Below are 16,837 nucleotides of genomic sequence, written 5' to 3' on the forward strand. Positions count from 1 at the left end.
GTTTTGAACGCCTCTGGGAACTACTTGCATTGCCACCCAGACTTTGGGGCTGCGGGCTTTCCTGGCCACCCTATCCTCAAAAGCACCTTTTTTTCACTTTTTCCAAGCACCGGCCTCCAATGTGCCGACTGTCCGGAGCTGACTCCCACGACCAAGGTGGCAGCCAGAACAACTCTTGCTTTTTATGAACGCCTCTGGGAACTACTTGCATTGCCACCCAGACTTTGGGGCTGCGGGCTTTCCTGGCAAATCTGGCTTAAAAGCACCTTTTTTTCACTTTTCCCCAGCACCCGCCTCCAATATGCCGAACGTCCGGAGCTGACTCCCACAGCCAAGGCGTCAGCAAGACCAAGTCTTGCTTGTTTTCAAGGTATCTGGGAACTACTTGCATTGCCACCCAGACTTTGGGGCTGCGGGCTTTCCTGGCCACCCTATCCTCAAAAGCACCTTTTTTTCACTTTTTCCCAGCACCGGCCTCCAATATGCCGAATGTCCGGAGCTGACTCCCACGACCAAGGTGGCAGCCAGAACAACTCTTGCTTTTTATGAACGCCTCTGGGAACTACTTGCATTGCCACCCAGACTTTGGGGCTGCGGGCTTTCCTGGCCACCCTATCCTCAAAAGCACATTTTTTTCACTTTTCCCCAGCACCGGCCTCCAATATGCCGAACGTCCTGGCCTGGCTCCCACACCCAAGGTGGCAGCCAGAACAACCCTTGCTTTTTATGAACGCCTCTGGGAACTACTTGCATTGCCACCCAGACTTTGGGGCTGCGGGCTGTCCTGGCAAATCTGGCTTAAAAGCACCTTTTCTTCACTTTTTCCCAGCACCGGCCTCCAATATGCCGAACGTCCTGGCCTGGCTCCCACGAACAAGGTGGCAGCCAGAACAACTCTTGCTTTTTATGAACGCCTCTGGGAACTACTTGCATTGCCACCCAGACTTTGGGGCTGCGGGCTTTCCTGGCCACTCTATCCTCAAAAGCACCTTTTTTTCACGTTTTTCCCAGCACCGGCCTCCGAAAATTCCAAACATTAGGAGCTGACTCCCACAATCCAGGTGGCAGCCAGAACAACTCTTGCTTTTTATGAACGCCTCTGGGAACTACTTGCATTGCCACCCAGACTTTGGGGCTGCGGGCTTTCCTGGCCACTCTATCCTCAAAAGCACCTTTTTTTCACGTTTTTCCCAGCACCGGCCTCCAAAAATTCCAAACATTAGGAGCTGACTCCACAACTCAGGTGGCAGCCAGAAGACCTACTGCTTGTTTTGAACGCCTCTGGGAACTACTTGCATTGCCACCCAGACTTTGGGGCTGCGGGCTTTCCTGGCCACTCTATCCTCAAAAGCACGTTTTTTCTTAACCTTTTTCCAGCACCGGCCCATAAAAATTCCAAACGTCCTGAACTGACTCCACAGGCCAGGTGGCAGCCAGAACACCTACTGCTTGTTTTCAAGGTCTCTGGGAACTACTTGCATTGCCACCCAGACTTTGGGGCTGCGGGCTTTCCTGGCCACTCTATCCTCAAAAGCACCTTTTTTTCACTTTTTCCCAGCACCGGCCTCCAATATGGCGAACGTCCGGAGCTGACTCCCACAGCCAAGGTGGCAGCCAGAACAACTCTTGCTTTTTATGAACGCCTCTGGGAACTACTTGCATTGCCACCCAGACTTTGGGGCTGCGGGCTTTCCTGGCCACCCTATCCTCAAAAGCACCTTTTTTTCACTTTTTCCCAGCACCGGCCTCCAATATGCCGACTGTCCGGAGCTGACTCCCACGACCAAGGTGGCAGCCAGAACAACTCTTGCTTTATATGAACGCCTCTGGGAACTACTTGCATTGCCACCCAGACTTTGGGGCTGCGGGCTTTCCTGGCCACTCTATCCTCAAAAGCACTTTTTTTCTTAACCTTTTTCCAGCACCGGCCCATAAAAATTCCAAACGTCCTGAACTGACTCCACAGGCCAGGTGGCAGCCAGAACACCTACTGCTTGTTTTCAAGGTCTCTGGGAACTACTTGCATTGCCACCCAGACTTTGGAGCTGCGGGCTTTCATGGCCACTCTATCCTCAAAAGCACCTTTTTTTCACTTTTTCCCAGCACCGGCCTCCAATATGCCGAATGTTTGGAGCTGACTCCCACGACCAAGGTGGCAGCCAGAACAACTCTTGCTTTTTATGAACGCCTCTGGGAACTACTTGCATTGCCACCCAGACTTTGGGGCTGCGGGCTTTCCTGGCAAATCTGGCTTAAAAGCACCTTTTTTTCATTTTCCCAGCACCGGCCTCCAATATGGCGAACGTCCGGAGCTGACTCCCACAGCCAAGGTGGCAGCCAGAACAACCCTTGCTTTTTATGAACGCCTCTCGGAACTACTTGCATTGCCACCCAGACTTTGGGGCTGTGGGCTTTCCTGGCCACTCTATCCTCAAAAGCACCTTTTTTTCACTTTTCCCCAGCACCGGCCTCCAATATGCCGAACGTCCTGGCCTGGCTCCCACGAACAAGGTGGCAGCCAGAACAACTCTTGCTTTTTATGAACGCCTCTGGGAACTACTTGCATTGCCACCCAGACTTTGGGGCTGCGGGCTTTCCTGGCCACTCTATCCTCAAAAGCACCTTTTTTTCACTTTTTTCCCAGCACCGGCCTCCAAAAATTCCAAACATTAGGAGCTGACTCCACAACTCAGGTGGCAGCCAGAAGACCTCCTGCTTGTTTTGAACGTCTCTGGGAACTACTTGCATTGCCACCCAGACTTTGGGGCTGCGGGCTTTCCTGGCCACTCTATCCTCTATCCTCAAAAGCACCTTTTTTCACTTTTCCCCAGCACCGGCCTCCAATATGCCGAACGTCCGGAGCTGACTCCCACAGCCAAGGCGTCAGCAAGACCAAGTCTTGCTTGTTTTCAAGGTCTCTGGGAACTACTTGCATTGCCACCCAGACTTTGGGGCTGCGGGCTTTCCTGGCCACTCTATCCTCTATCCTCAAAAGCACCTTTTTTTCACTTTTTCCCAGCACCGGCCTCCAATATGCCGAATGTCCGGAGCTGACTCCCACGACCAAGGTGGCAGCCAGAACAACTCTTGCTTTTTATGAACGCCTCTGGGAACTACTTGCATTGCCACCCAGACTTTGGGGCTGCGGGCTTTCCTGGCAAATCTGGCTTAAAAGCACCTTTTTTTCATTTCCCCAGCACCGGCCTCCAATATGCCGAACGTCCTGGCCTGGATCCCACGAACAAGGTGGCAGCCAGAACAACTCTTGCTTTTTATGAACGCCTCTGGGAACTACTTGCATTGCCACCCAGACTTTGGGGCTGCGGGCTTTCCTGGCCACTCTATCCTCAAAAGCACCTTTTTTCTTACCGTTTTTCCAGCACCGGCCCATAAAAATTCCAAACGTCCTAGGAGCTGACTCCACAGCTCAGGTGGCAGCCAGAAGCACCTACTGCTTGTTTGCAACGTCTCTGGGAACTACTTGCATTGCCACCCAGACTTTGGAGCTGCGGGCTTTCATGGCCACTCTATCCTCAAAAGCACCTTTTTTTCACTTTTTCCCAGCACCGGCCTCCAATGTGCCGAATGTCCGGAGCTGACTCCCACGACCAAGGTGGCAGCCAGAACAACTCTTGCTTTTTATGAACGCCTCTGGGAACTACTTGCATTGCCACCCAGACTTTGGGGCTGCGGGCTTTCCTGGCAAATCTGGCTTAAAAGCACCTTTTTTTCATTTTCCCAGCACCGGCCTCCAATATGGCGAACGTCCGGAGCTGACTCCCACAGCCAAGGTGGCAGCCAGAACAACCCTTGCTTTTTATGAACGCCTCTCGGAACTACTTGCATTGCCACCCAGACTTTGGGGCTGCGGGCTTTCCTGGCCACCCTATCCTCAAAAGCACCTTTTTTTCACTTTTCCCCAGCACCGGCCTCCAATATGCCGAACGTCCTGGCCTGGCTCCCACGAACAAGGTGGCAGCCAGAACAACTCTTGCTTTTTATGAACGCCTCTGGGAACTACTTGCATTGCCACCCAGACTTTGGGGCTGCGGGCTTTCCTGGCCACTCTATCCTCAAAAGCACCTTTTTTTCACGTTTTTCCCAGCACCGGCCTCCAAAAATTCCAAACATTAGGAGCTGACTCCACAACTCAGGTGGCAGCCAGAAGACCTCCTGCTTGTTTTGAACGTCTCTGGGAACTACTTGCATTGCCACCCAGACTTTGGGGCTGCGGGCTTTCCTGGCCACTCTATCCTCTATCCTCAAAAGCACCTTTTTTCACTTTTCCCCAGCACCGGCCTCCAATATGCCGAACGTCCGGAGCTGACTCCCACAGCCAAGGCGTCAGCAAGACCAAGTCTTGCTTGTTTTCAAGGTCTCTGGGAACTACTTGCATTGCCACCCAGACTTTGGGGCTGCGGGCTTTCCTGGCCACTCTATCCTCTATCCTCAAAAGCACCTTTTTTTCACTTTTTCCCAGCACCGGCCTCCAAAAATCCCGAACTTCAGGAGCTGACTCCCACGACCAAGGTGGCAGCCAGAACAACTCTTGCTTTTTATGAACGCCTCTGGGAACTACTTGCATTGCCACCCAGACTTTGGGGCTGCGGGCTTTCCTGGCCACCCTATCCTCAAAAGCACCTTTTTTTCACTTTTTCCAAGCACCGGCCTCCAATGTGCCGACTGTCCGGAGCTGACTCCCACGACCAAGGTGGCAGCCAGAACAACTCTTGCTTTTTATGAACGCCTCTGGGAACTACTTGCATTGCCACCCAGACTTTGGGGCTGCGGGCTTTCCTGGCAAATCTGGCTTAAAAGCACCTTTTTTTCACTTTTCCCCAGCACCCGCCTCCAATATGCCGAACGTCCGGAGCTGACTCCCACAGCCAAGGCGTCAGAAATACCAAGTCTTGCTTGTTTTCAAGGTCTCTGGGAACTACTTGCATTGCCACCCAGACTTTGGGGCTGCGGGCTTTCCTGGCCACTCTATCCTCAAAAGCACCTTTTTTTCACTTTTCCCCAGCACCGGCCTCCAATATGCCGAACGTCCTGGCCTGGCTCCCACGAACAAGGTGGCAGCCAGAACAACTCTTGCTTTTTATGAACGCCTCTGGGAACTACTTGCATTGCCACCCAGACTTTGGGGCTGCGGGCTTTCCTGGCCACTCTATCCTCAAAAGCACCTTTTTTTCACTTTTTTCCCAGCACCGGCCTCCAAAAATTCCAAACATTAGGAGCTGACTCCACAACTCAGGTGGCAGCCAGAAGACCTACTGCTTGTTTTGAACGTCTCTGGGAACTACTTGCATTGCCACCCAGACTTTGGGGCTGCGGGCTTTCCTGGCCACTCTATCCTCAAAAGCTCGTTTTTTCTTAACCTTATTCCAGCACCGGCCCATAAAAATTCCAAACGTCCTGAACTGACTCCACAGCCCAGATGGCAGCCAGAACACCTACTGCCTGTTTTGAACGTCTCTGGGAACTACTTGCATTGCCACCGAGACTTTGGGGCTGCGGGCTTTCCTGGCCACCCTGTCCTCAAAAGCACCTTTTTTTCACTTTTTCCCAGCACCGGCCTCCAATATGCCGAATGTCCGGAGCTGACTCCCACGACCAAGGTGGCAGCCAGAACAACTCTTGCTTTTTATGAACGCCTCTGGGAACTACTTGCATTGCCACCCAGACTTTGGGGCTGCGGGCTTTCCTGGCCACCCTATCCTCAAAAGCACCTTTTTTTCACTTTTTCCCAGCACAGGCCTCCAATATGCCGAACGTCCTGCCCTGGCTCCCACAGCCAAGGTGGCAGCCAGAACAAACCTTGCTTTTTATGAACGCCTCTGGGAACTACTTGCATTGCCACCCAGACTTTGGGGCTGCGGGCTGTCCTGGCAAATCTGGCTTAAAAGCACCTTTTCTTCGCTTTTTCCCAGCACCGGCCTCCAATATGCCGAACGTTCTGTCCTGGCTCCCACGAACAAGGTGGCAGCCAGAACAACTCTTGCTTTTTATGAACGCCTCTGGGAACTACTTGCATTGCCACCCAGACTTTGGGGCTGCGGGCTTTCCTGGCCACTCTATCCTCAAAAGCACCTTTTTTTCACGTTTTTCCCAGCACCGGCCTCCGAAAATTCCAAACATTAGGAGCTGACTCCCACAATCCAGGTGGCAGCCAGAACAACTCTTGCTTTTTATGAACGCCTCTGGGAACTACTTGCATTGCCACCCAGACTTTGGGGCTGCGGGCTTTCCTGGCCACCCTATCCTCAAAAGCACCTTTTTTTCACTTTTTCCCAGCACCGGCCTCCAATATGCCGAATGTCCGGAGCTGACTCCCACGACCAAGGTGGCAGCCAGAACAACTCTTGCTTTTTATGAACGCCTCTGGGAACTACTTGCATTGCCACCCAGACTTTGGGGCTGCGGGCTTTCCTGGCCACTCTATCCTCAAAAGCACCTTTTTTTCACTTTTTTCCCAGCACCGGCCTCCAAAAATTCCAAACATTAGGAGCTGACTCCACAACTCAGGTGGCAGCCAGAAGACCTCCTGCTTGTTTTGAACGTCTCTGGGAACTACTTGCATTGCCACCCAGACTTTGGGGCTGCGGGCTTTCCTGGCCACTCTATCCTCTATCCTCAAAAGCACCTTTTTTCACTTTTCCCCAGCACCGGCCTCCAATATGCCGAACGTCCGGAGCTGACTCCCACAGCCAAGGCGTCAGCAAGACCAAGTCTTGCTTGTTTTCAAGGTCTCTGGGAACTACTTGCATTGCCACCCAGACTTTGGGGCTGCGGGCTTTCCTGGCCACTCTATCCTCTATCCTCAAAAGCACCTTTTTTTCACTTTTTCCCAGCACCGGCCTCCAATATGCCGAATGTCCGGAGCTGACTCCCACGACCAAGGTGTCAGCCAGAACAACTCTTGCTTTTTATGAACGCCTCTGGGAACTACTTGCATTGCCACCCAGACTTTGGGGCTGCGGGCTTTCCTGGCAAATCTGGCTTAAAAGCACCTTTTTTTCATTTTCCCAGCACCGGCCTCCAATATGGCGAACGTCCGGAGCTGACTCCCACAGCCAAGGTGGCAGCCAGAACAACCCTTGCTTTTTATGAACGCCTCTCGGAACTACTTGCATTGCCACCCAGACTTTGGGGCTGTGGGCTTTCCTGGCCACTCTATCCTCAAAAGCACCTTTTTTTCACTTTTCCCCAGCACCGGCCTCCAATATGCCGAACGTCCTGGCCTGGCTCCCACGAACAAGGTGGCAGCCAGAACAACTCTTGCTTTTTATGAACGCCTCTGGGAACTACTTGCATTGCCACCCAGACTTTGGGGCTGCGGGCTTTCCTGGCCACTCTATCCTCAAAAGCACCTTTTTTTCACTTTTTTCCCAGCACCGGCCTCCAAAAATTCCAAACATTAGGAGCTGACTCCACAACTCAGGTGGCAGCCAGAAGACCTCCTGCTTGTTTTGAACGTCTCTGGGAACTACTTGCATTGCCACCCAGACTTTGGGGCTGCGGGCTTTCCTGGCCACTCTATCCTCTATCCTCAAAAGCACCTTTTTTCACTTTTCCCCAGCACCGGCCTCCAATATGCCGAACGTCCGGAGCTGACTCCCACAGCCAAGGCGTCAGCAAGACCAAGTCTTGCTTGTTTTCAAGGTCTCTGGGAACTACTTGCATTGCCACCCAGACTTTGGGGCTGCGGGCTTTCCTGGCCACTCTATCCTCAAAAGCACCTTTTTTTCACTTTTTTCCCAGCACCGGCCTCCAGAAATTCCAAACATTAGGAGCTGACTCCACAACTCAGGTGGCAGCCAGAAGACCTACTGCTTGTTTTGAACGTCTCTGGGAACTACTTGCATTGCCACCCAGACTTTGGGGCTGCGGGCTTTCCTGGCCACTCTATCCTCAAAAGCTCGTTTTTTCTTAACCTTATTCCAGCACCGGCCCATAAAAATTCCAAACGTCCTGAACTGACTCCACAGCCCAGATGGCAGCCAGAACACCTACTGCCTGTTTTGAACGTCTCTGGGAACTACTTGCATTGCCACCGAGACTTTGGGGCTGCGGGCTTTCCTGGCCACCCTATCCTCAAAAGCACCTTTTTTTCACTTTTTCCCAGCACCGGCCTCCAATATGCCGAATGTCCGGAGCTGACTCCCACGACCAAGGTGGCAGCCAGAACAACTCTTGCTTTTTATGAACGCCTCTGGGAACTACTTGCATTGCCACCCAGACTTTGGGGCTGCGGGCTTTCCTGGCCACCCTATCCTCAAAAGCACCTTTTTTTCACTTTTTCCCAGCACAGGCCTCCAATATGCCGAACGTCCTGCCCTGGCTCCCACAGCCAAGGTGGCAGCCAGAACAAACCTTGCTTTTTATGAACGCCTCTGGGAACTACTTGCATTGCCACCCAGACTTTGGGGCTGCGGGCTGTCCTGGCAAATCTGGCTTAAAAGCACCTTTTCTTCGCTTTTTCCCAGCACCGGCCTCCAATATGCCGAACGTTCTGTCCTGGCTCCCACGAACAAGGTGGCAGCCAGAACAACTCTTGCTTTTTATGAACGCCTCTGGGAACTACTTGCATTGCCACCCAGACTTTGGGGCTGCGGGCTTTCCTGGCCACTCTATCCTCAAAAGCACCTTTTTTTCACGTTTTTCCCAGCACCGGCCTCCGAAAATTCCAAACATTAGGAGCTGACTCCCACAATCCAGGTGGCAGCCAGAACAACTCTTGCTTTTTATGAACGCCTCTGGGAACTACTTGCATTGCCACCCAGACTTTGGGGCTGCGGGCTTTCCTGGCCACCCTATCCTCAAAAGCACCTTTTTTTCACTTTTTCCCAGCACCGGCCTCCAATATGCCGAATGTCCGGAGCTGACTCCCACGACCAAGGTGGCAGCCAGAACAACTCTTGCTTTTTATGAACGCCTCTGGGAACTACTTGCATTGCCACCCAGACTTTGGGGCTGCGGGCTTTCCTGGCCACTCTATCCTCAAAAGCACCTTTTTTTCACTTTTTTCCCAGCACCGGCCTCCAAAAATTCCAAACATTAGGAGCTGACTCCACAACTCAGGTGGCAGCCAGAAGACCTCCTGCTTGTTTTGAACGTCTCTGGGAACTACTTGCATTGCCACCCAGACTTTGGGGCTGCGGGCTTTCCTGGCCACTCTATCCTCTATCCTCAAAAGCACCTTTTTTCACTTTTCCCCAGCACCGGCCTCCAATATGCCGAACGTCCGGAGCTGACTCCCACAGCCAAGGCGTCAGCAAGACCAAGTCTTGCTTGTTTTCAAGGTCTCTGGGAACTACTTGCATTGCCACCCAGACTTTGGGGCTGCGGGCTTTCCTGGCCACTCTATCCTCTATCCTCAAAAGCACCTTTTTTTCACTTTTTCCCAGCACCGGCCTCCAATATGCCGAATGTCCGGAGCTGACTCCCACGACCAAGGTGGCAGCCAGAACAACTCTTGCTTTTTATGAACGCCTCTGGGAACTACTTGCATTGCCACCCAGACTTTGGGGCTGTGGGCTTTCCTGGCCACTCTATCCTCAAAAGCACCTTTTTTTCACTTTTCCCCAGCACCGGCCTCCAATATGCCGAACGTCCTGGCCTGGCTCCCACGAACAAGGTGGCAGCCAGAACAACTCTTGCTTTTTATGAACGCCTCTGGGAACTACTTGCATTGCCACCCAGACTTTGGGGCTGCGGGCTTTCCTGGCCACTCTATCCTCAAAAGCACCTTTTTTTCACTTTTTTCCCAGCACCGGCCTCCAAAAATTCCAAACATTAGGAGCTGACTCCACAACTCAGGTGGCAGCCAGAAGACCTCCTGCTTGTTTTGAACGTCTCTGGGAACTACTTGCATTGCCACCCAGACTTTGGGGCTGCGGGCTTTCCTGGCCACTCTATCCTCTATCCTCAAAAGCACCTTTTTTCACTTTTCCCCAGCACCGGCCTCCAATATGCCGAACGTCCGGAGCTGACTCCCACAGCCAAGGCGTCAGCAAGACCAAGTCTTGCTTGTTTTCAAGGTCTCTGGGAACTACTTGCATTGCCACCCAGACTTTGGGGCTGCGGGCTTTCCTGGCCACTCTATCCTGTATCCTCAAAAGCACCTTTTTTTCACTTTTTCCCAGCACTGGCCTCCAAAAATCCCGAACTTCAGGAGCTGACTCCCACAATCCAGGTGGCAGCCAGAACAACTCTTGCTTTTTATGAACGCCTCTGGGAACTACTTGCATTGCCACCCAGAGTTTGGGGCTGCGGGCTTTCCTGGCCACCCTATCCTCAAAAGCACCTTTTTTTCACTTTTTCCAAGCACCGGCCTCCAATGTGCCGACTGTCCGGAGCTGACTCCCACGACCAAGGTGGCAGCCAGAACAACTCTTGCTTTTTATGAACGCCTCTGGGAACTACTTGCATTGCCACCCAGACTTTGGGGCTGCGGGCTTTCCTGGCAAATCTGGCTTAAAAGCACCTTTTTTTCACTTTTCCCCAGCACCCGCCTCCAATATGCCGAACGTCCGGAGCTGACTCCCACAGCCAAGGCGTCAGCAAGACCAAGTCTTGCTTGTTTTCAAGGTATCTGGGAACTACTTGCATTGCCACCCAGACTTTGGGGCTGCGGGCTTTCCTGGCCACCCTATCCTCAAAAGCACCCTTTTTTTCACTTTTTCCCAGCACCGGCCTCCAATATGCCGAATGTCCGGAGCTGACTCCCACGACCAAGGTGGCAGCCAGAACAACTCTTGCTTTTTATGAACGCCTCTGGGAACTACTTGCATTGCCACCCAGACTTTGGGGCTGCGGGCTTTCCTGGCCACCCTATCCTCAAAAGCACATTTTTTTCACTTTTCCCCAGCACCGGCCTCCAATATGCCGAACGTCCTGGCCTGGCTCCCACACCCAAGGTGGCAGCCAGAACAACCCTTGCTTTTTATGAACGCCTCTGGGAACTACTTGCATTGCCACCCAGACTTTGGGGCTGCGGGCTGTCCTGGCAAATCTGGCTTAAAAGCACCTTTTCTTCACTTTTTCCCAGCACCGGCCTCCAATATGCCGAACGTCCTGGCCTGGCTCCCACGAACAAGGTGGCAGCCAGAACAACTCTTGCTTTTTATGAACGCCTCTGGGAACTACTTGCATTGCCACCCAGACTTTGGGGCTGCGGGCTTTCCTGGCCACTCTATCCTCAAAAGCACCTTTTTTTCACGTTTTTCCCAGCACCCGGCCTCCGAAAATTCCAAACATTAGGAGCTGACTCCCACAATCCAGGTGGCAGCCAGAACAACTCTTGCTTTTTATGAACGCCTCTGGGAACTACTTGCATTGCCACCCAGACTTTGGGGCTGCGGGCTTTCCTGGCCACTCTATCCTCAAAAGCACCTTTTTTTCACGTTTTTCCCAGCACCGGCCTCCAAAAATTCCAAACATTAGGAGCTGACTCCACAACTCAGGTGGCAGCCAGAAGACCTACTGCTTGTTTTGAACGCCTCTGGGAACTACTTGCATTGCCACCCAGACTTTGGGGCTGCGGGCTTTCCTGGCCACCCTATCCTCAAAAGCACCTTTTTTTCACTTTTTCCAAGCACCGGCCTCCAATGTGCCGACTGTCCGGAGCTGACTCCCACGACCAAGGTGGCAGCCAGAACAACTCTTGCTTTTTATGAACGCCTCTGGGAACTACTTGCATTGCCACCCAGACTTTGGGGCTGCGGGCTTTCCTGGCAAATCTGGCTTAAAAGCACCTTTTTTTCACTTTTCCCCAGCACCCGCCTCCAATATGCCGAACGTCCGGAGCTGACTCCCACAGCCAAGGCGTCAGCAAGACCAAGTCTTGCTTGTTTTCAAGGTATCTGGGAACTACTTGCATTGCCACCCAGACTTTGGGGCTGCGGGCTTTCCTGGCCACCCTATCCTCAAAAGCACCTTTTTTTCACTTTTTCCCAGCACCGGCCTCCAATATGCCGAATGTCCGGAGCTGACTCCCACGACCAAGGTGGCAGCCAGAACAACTCTTGCTTTTTATGAACGCCTCTGGGAACTACTTGCATTGCCACCCAGACTTTGGGGCTGCGGGCTTTCCTGGCCACCCTATCCTCAAAAGCACATTTTTTTCACTTTTCCCCAGCACCGGCCTCCAATATGCCGAACGTCCTGGCCTGGCTCCCACACCCAAGGTGGCAGCCAGAACAACCCTTGCTTTTTATGAACGCCTCTGGGAACTACTTGCATTGCCACCCAGACTTTGGGGCTGCGGGCTGTCCTGGCAAATCTGGCTTAAAAGCACCTTTTCTTCACTTTTTCCCAGCACCGGCCTCCAATATGCCGAACGTCCTGGCCTGGCTCCCACGAACAAGGTGGCAGCCAGAACAACTCTTGCTTTTTATGAACGCCTCTGGGAACTACTTGCATTGCCACCCAGACTTTGGGGCTGCGGGCTTTCCTGGCCACTCTATCCTCAAAAGCACCTTTTTTTCACGTTTTTCCCAGCACCGGCCTCCGAAAATTCCAAACATTAGGAGCTGACTCCCACAATCCAGGTGGCAGCCAGAACAACTCTTGCTTTTTATGAACGCCTCTGGGAACTACTTGCATTGCCACCCAGACTTTGGGGCTGCGGGCTTTCCTGGCCACTCTATCCTCAAAAGCACCTTTTTTTCACGTTTTTCCCAGCACCGGCCTCCAAAAATTCCAAACATTAGGAGCTGACTCCACAACTCAGGTGGCAGCCAGAAGACCTACTGCTTGTTTTGAACGCCTCTGGGAACTACTTGCATTGCCACCCAGACTTTGGGGCTGCGGGCTTTCCTGGCCACTCTATCCTCAAAAGCACGTTTTTTCTTAACCTTTTTCCAGCACCGGCCCATAAAAATTCCAAACGTCCTGAACTGACTCCACAGGCCAGGTGGCAGCCAGAACACCTACTGCTTGTTTTCAAGGTCTCTGGGAACTACTTGCATTGCCACCCAGACTTTGGGGCTGCGGGCTTTCCTGGCCACTCTATCCTCAAAAGCACCTTTTTTTCACTTTTTCCCAGCACCGGCCTCCAATATGGCGAACGTCCGGAGCTGACTCCCACAGCCAAGGTGGCAGCCAGAACAACTCTTGCTTTTTATGAACGCCTCTGGGAACTACTTGCATTGCCACCCAGACTTTGGGGCTGCGGGCTTTCCTGGCCACCCTATCCTCAAAAGCACCTTTTTTTCACTTTTTCCCAGCACCGGCCTCCAATATGCCGACTGTCCGGAGCTGACTCCCACGACCAAGGTGGCAGCCAGAACAACTCTTGCTTTATATGAACGCCTCTGGGAACTACTTGCATTGCCACCCAGACTTTGGGGCTGCGGGCTTTCCTGGCCACTCTATCCTCAAAAGCACTTTTTTTCTTAACCTTTTTCCAGCACCGGCCCATAAAAATTCCAAACGTCCTGAACTGACTCCACAGGCCAGGTGGCAGCCAGAACACCTACTGCTTGTTTTCAAGGTCTCTGGGAACTACTTGCATTGCCACCCAGACTTTGGAGCTGCGGGCTTTCATGGCCACTCTATCCTCAAAAGCACCTTTTTTTCACTTTTTCCCAGCACCGGCCTCCAATATGCCGAATGTTTGGAGCTGACTCCCACGACCAAGGTGGCAGCCAGAACAACTCTTGCTTTTTATGAACGCCTCTGGGAACTACTTGCATTGCCACCCAGACTTTGGGGCTGCGGGCTTTCCTGGCAAATCTGGCTTAAAAGCACCTTTTTTTCATTTTCCCAGCACCGGCCTCCAATATGGCGAACGTCCGGAGCTGACTCCCACAGCCAAGGTGGCAGCCAGAACAACCCTTGCTTTTTATGAACGCCTCTCGGAACTACTTGCATTGCCACCCAGACTTTGGGGCTGTGGGCTTTCCTGGCCACTCTATCCTCAAAAGCACCTTTTTTTCACTTTTCCCCAGCACCGGCCTCCAATATGCCGAACGTCCTGGCCTGGCTCCCACGAACAAGGTGGCAGCCAGAACAACTCTTGCTTTTTATGAACGCCTCTGGGAACTACTTGCATTGCCACCCAGACTTTGGGGCTGCGGGCTTTCCTGGCCACTCTATCCTCAAAAGCACCTTTTTTTCACTTTTTTCCCAGCACCGGCCTCCAAAAATTCCAAACATTAGGAGCTGACTCCACAACTCAGGTGGCAGCCAGAAGACCTCCTGCTTGTTTTGAACGTCTCTGGGAACTACTTGCATTGCCACCCAGACTTTGGGGCTGCGGGCTTTCCTGGCCACTCTATCCTCTATCCTCAAAAGCACCTTTTTTCACTTTTCCCCAGCACCGGCCTCCAATATGCCGAACGTCCGGAGCTGACTCCCACAGCCAAGGCGTCAGCAAGACCAAGTCTTGCTTGTTTTCAAGGTCTCTGGGAACTACTTGCATTGCCACCCAGACTTTGGGGCTGCGGGCTTTCCTGGCCACTCTATCCTCTATCCTCAAAAGCACCTTTTTTTCACTTTTTCCCAGCACCGGCCTCCAATATGCCGAATGTCCGGAGCTGACTCCCACGACCAAGGTGGCAGCCAGAACAACTCTTGCTTTTTATGAACGCCTCTGGGAACTACTTGCATTGCCACCCAGACTTTGGGGCTGCGGGCTTTCCTGGCAAATCTGGCTTAAAAGCACCTTTTTTTCATTTCCCCAGCACCGGCCTCCAATATGCCGAACGTCCTGGCCTGGATCCCACGAACAAGGTGGCAGCCAGAACAACTCTTGCTTTTTATGAACGCCTCTGGGAACTACTTGCATTGCCACCCAGACTTTGGGGCTGCGGGCTTTCCTGGCCACTCTATCCTCAAAAGCACCTTTTTTTCACGTTTTTCCCAGCACCGGCCTCCAAAAATTCCAAACATTAGGAGCTGACTCCACAACTCAGGTGGCAGCCAGAAGACCTACTGCTTGTTTTGAACGTCTCTGGGAACTACTTGCATTGCCACCCAGACTTTGGGGCTGCGGGCTTTCCTGGCCACTCTATCCTCTATCCTCAAAAGCACCTTTTTTCACTTTTCCACAGCACCGGCCTCCAATATGCCGAACGTCCGGAGCTGACTCCCACAGCCAAGGCATCAGCAAGACCAAGTCTTGCTTGTTTTCAAGGTCTCTGGGAACTACTTGCATTGCCACCCAGACTTTGGGGCTGCGGGCTTTCCTGGCCACTCTATCCTCAAAAGCACCTTTTTTTCACTTTTTTCCCAGCACCGGCCTCCAAAAATTCCAAACATTAGGAGCTGACTCCACAACTCAGGTGGCAGCCAGAAGACCTCCTGCTTGTTTTGAACGTCTCTGGGAACTACTTGCATTGCCACCCAGACTTTGGGGCTGCGGGCTTTCCTGGCCACTCTATCCTCTATCCTCAAAAGCACCTTTTTTCACTTTTCCCCAGCACCGGCCTCCAATATGCCGAACGTCCGGAGCTGACTCCCACAGCCAAGGCGTCAGCAAGACCAAGTCTTGCTTGTTTTCAAGGTCTCTGGGAACTACTTGCATTGCCACCCAGACTTTGGGGCTGCGGGCTTTCCTGGCCACTCTATCCTCTATCCTCAAAAGCACCTTTTTTTCACTTTTTCCCAGCACTGGCCTCCAAAAATCCCGAACTTCAGGAGCTGACTCCCACAATCCAGGTGGCAGCCAGAACAACTCTTGCTTTTTATGAACGCCTCTGGGAACTACTTGCATTGCCACCCAGAGTTTGGGGCTGCGGGCTTTCCTGGCCACCCTATCCTCAAAAGCACCTTTTTTTCACTTTTTCCAAGCACCGGCCTCCAATGTGCCGACTGTCCGGAGCTGACTCCCACGACCAAGGTGGCAGCCAGAACAACTCTTGCTTTTTATGAACGCCTCTGGGAACTACTTGCATTGCCACCCAGACTTTGGGGCTGCGGGCTTTCCTGGCAAATCTGGCTTAAAAGCACCTTTTTTTCACTTTTCCCCAGCACCCGCCTCCAATATGCCGAACGTCCGGAGCTGACTCCCACAGCCAAGGCGTCAGCAAGACCAAGTCTTGCTTGTTTTCAAGGTATCTGGGAACTACTTGCATTGCCACCCAGACTTTGGGGCTGCGGGCTTTCCTGGCCACTCTATCCTCAAAAGCACCTTTTTTTCACGTTTTTCCCCAGCACCGGCCTCCAATATGCCGAACGTCCTGGCCTGGCTCCCACGAACAAGGTGGCAGCCAGAACAACTCTTGCTTTTTATGAACGCCTCTGGGAACTACTTGCATTGCCACCGAGACTTTGGGGCTGCGGGCTTTCCTGGCAAATCTGGCTTAAAAGCACCTTTTCTTCACTTTGTCCCAGCACCGGCCTCCAATATGCCGAACGTCCTGGCCTGGATCCCACGAACAAGGTGGCAGCCAGAACAACTCTTGCTTTTTATGAACGCCTCTGGGAACTACTTGCATTGCCACCCAGACTTTGGGGCTGCGGGCTTTCCTGGCCACTCTATCCTCAAAAGCACCTTTTTTTCACTTTTTTCCCAGCACCGGCCTCCAGAAATTCCAAACATTAGGAGCTGACTCCACAACTCAGGTGGCAGCCAGAAGACCTACTGCTTGTTTTGAACGTCTCTGGGAACTACTTGCATTGCCACCCAGACTTTGGGGCTGCGGGCTTTCCTGGCCACTCTATCCTCAAAAGCTCGTTTTTTCTTAACCTTATTCCAGCACCGGCCCATAAAAATTCCAAACGTCCTGAACTGACTCCACAGCCCAGATGGCAGCCAGAACACCTACTGCCTGTTTTGAACGTCTCTGGGAACTACTTGCATTGCCACCGAGACTTTGGGGCTGCGGGCTTT

The sequence above is a fragment of the Numenius arquata genome, chromosome 5 (genome assembly GCF_964106895.1).
Source record: "Numenius arquata chromosome 5, bNumArq3.hap1.1, whole genome shotgun sequence".
Lineage (NCBI taxonomy): Eukaryota > Metazoa > Chordata > Aves > Charadriiformes > Scolopacidae > Numenius > Numenius arquata.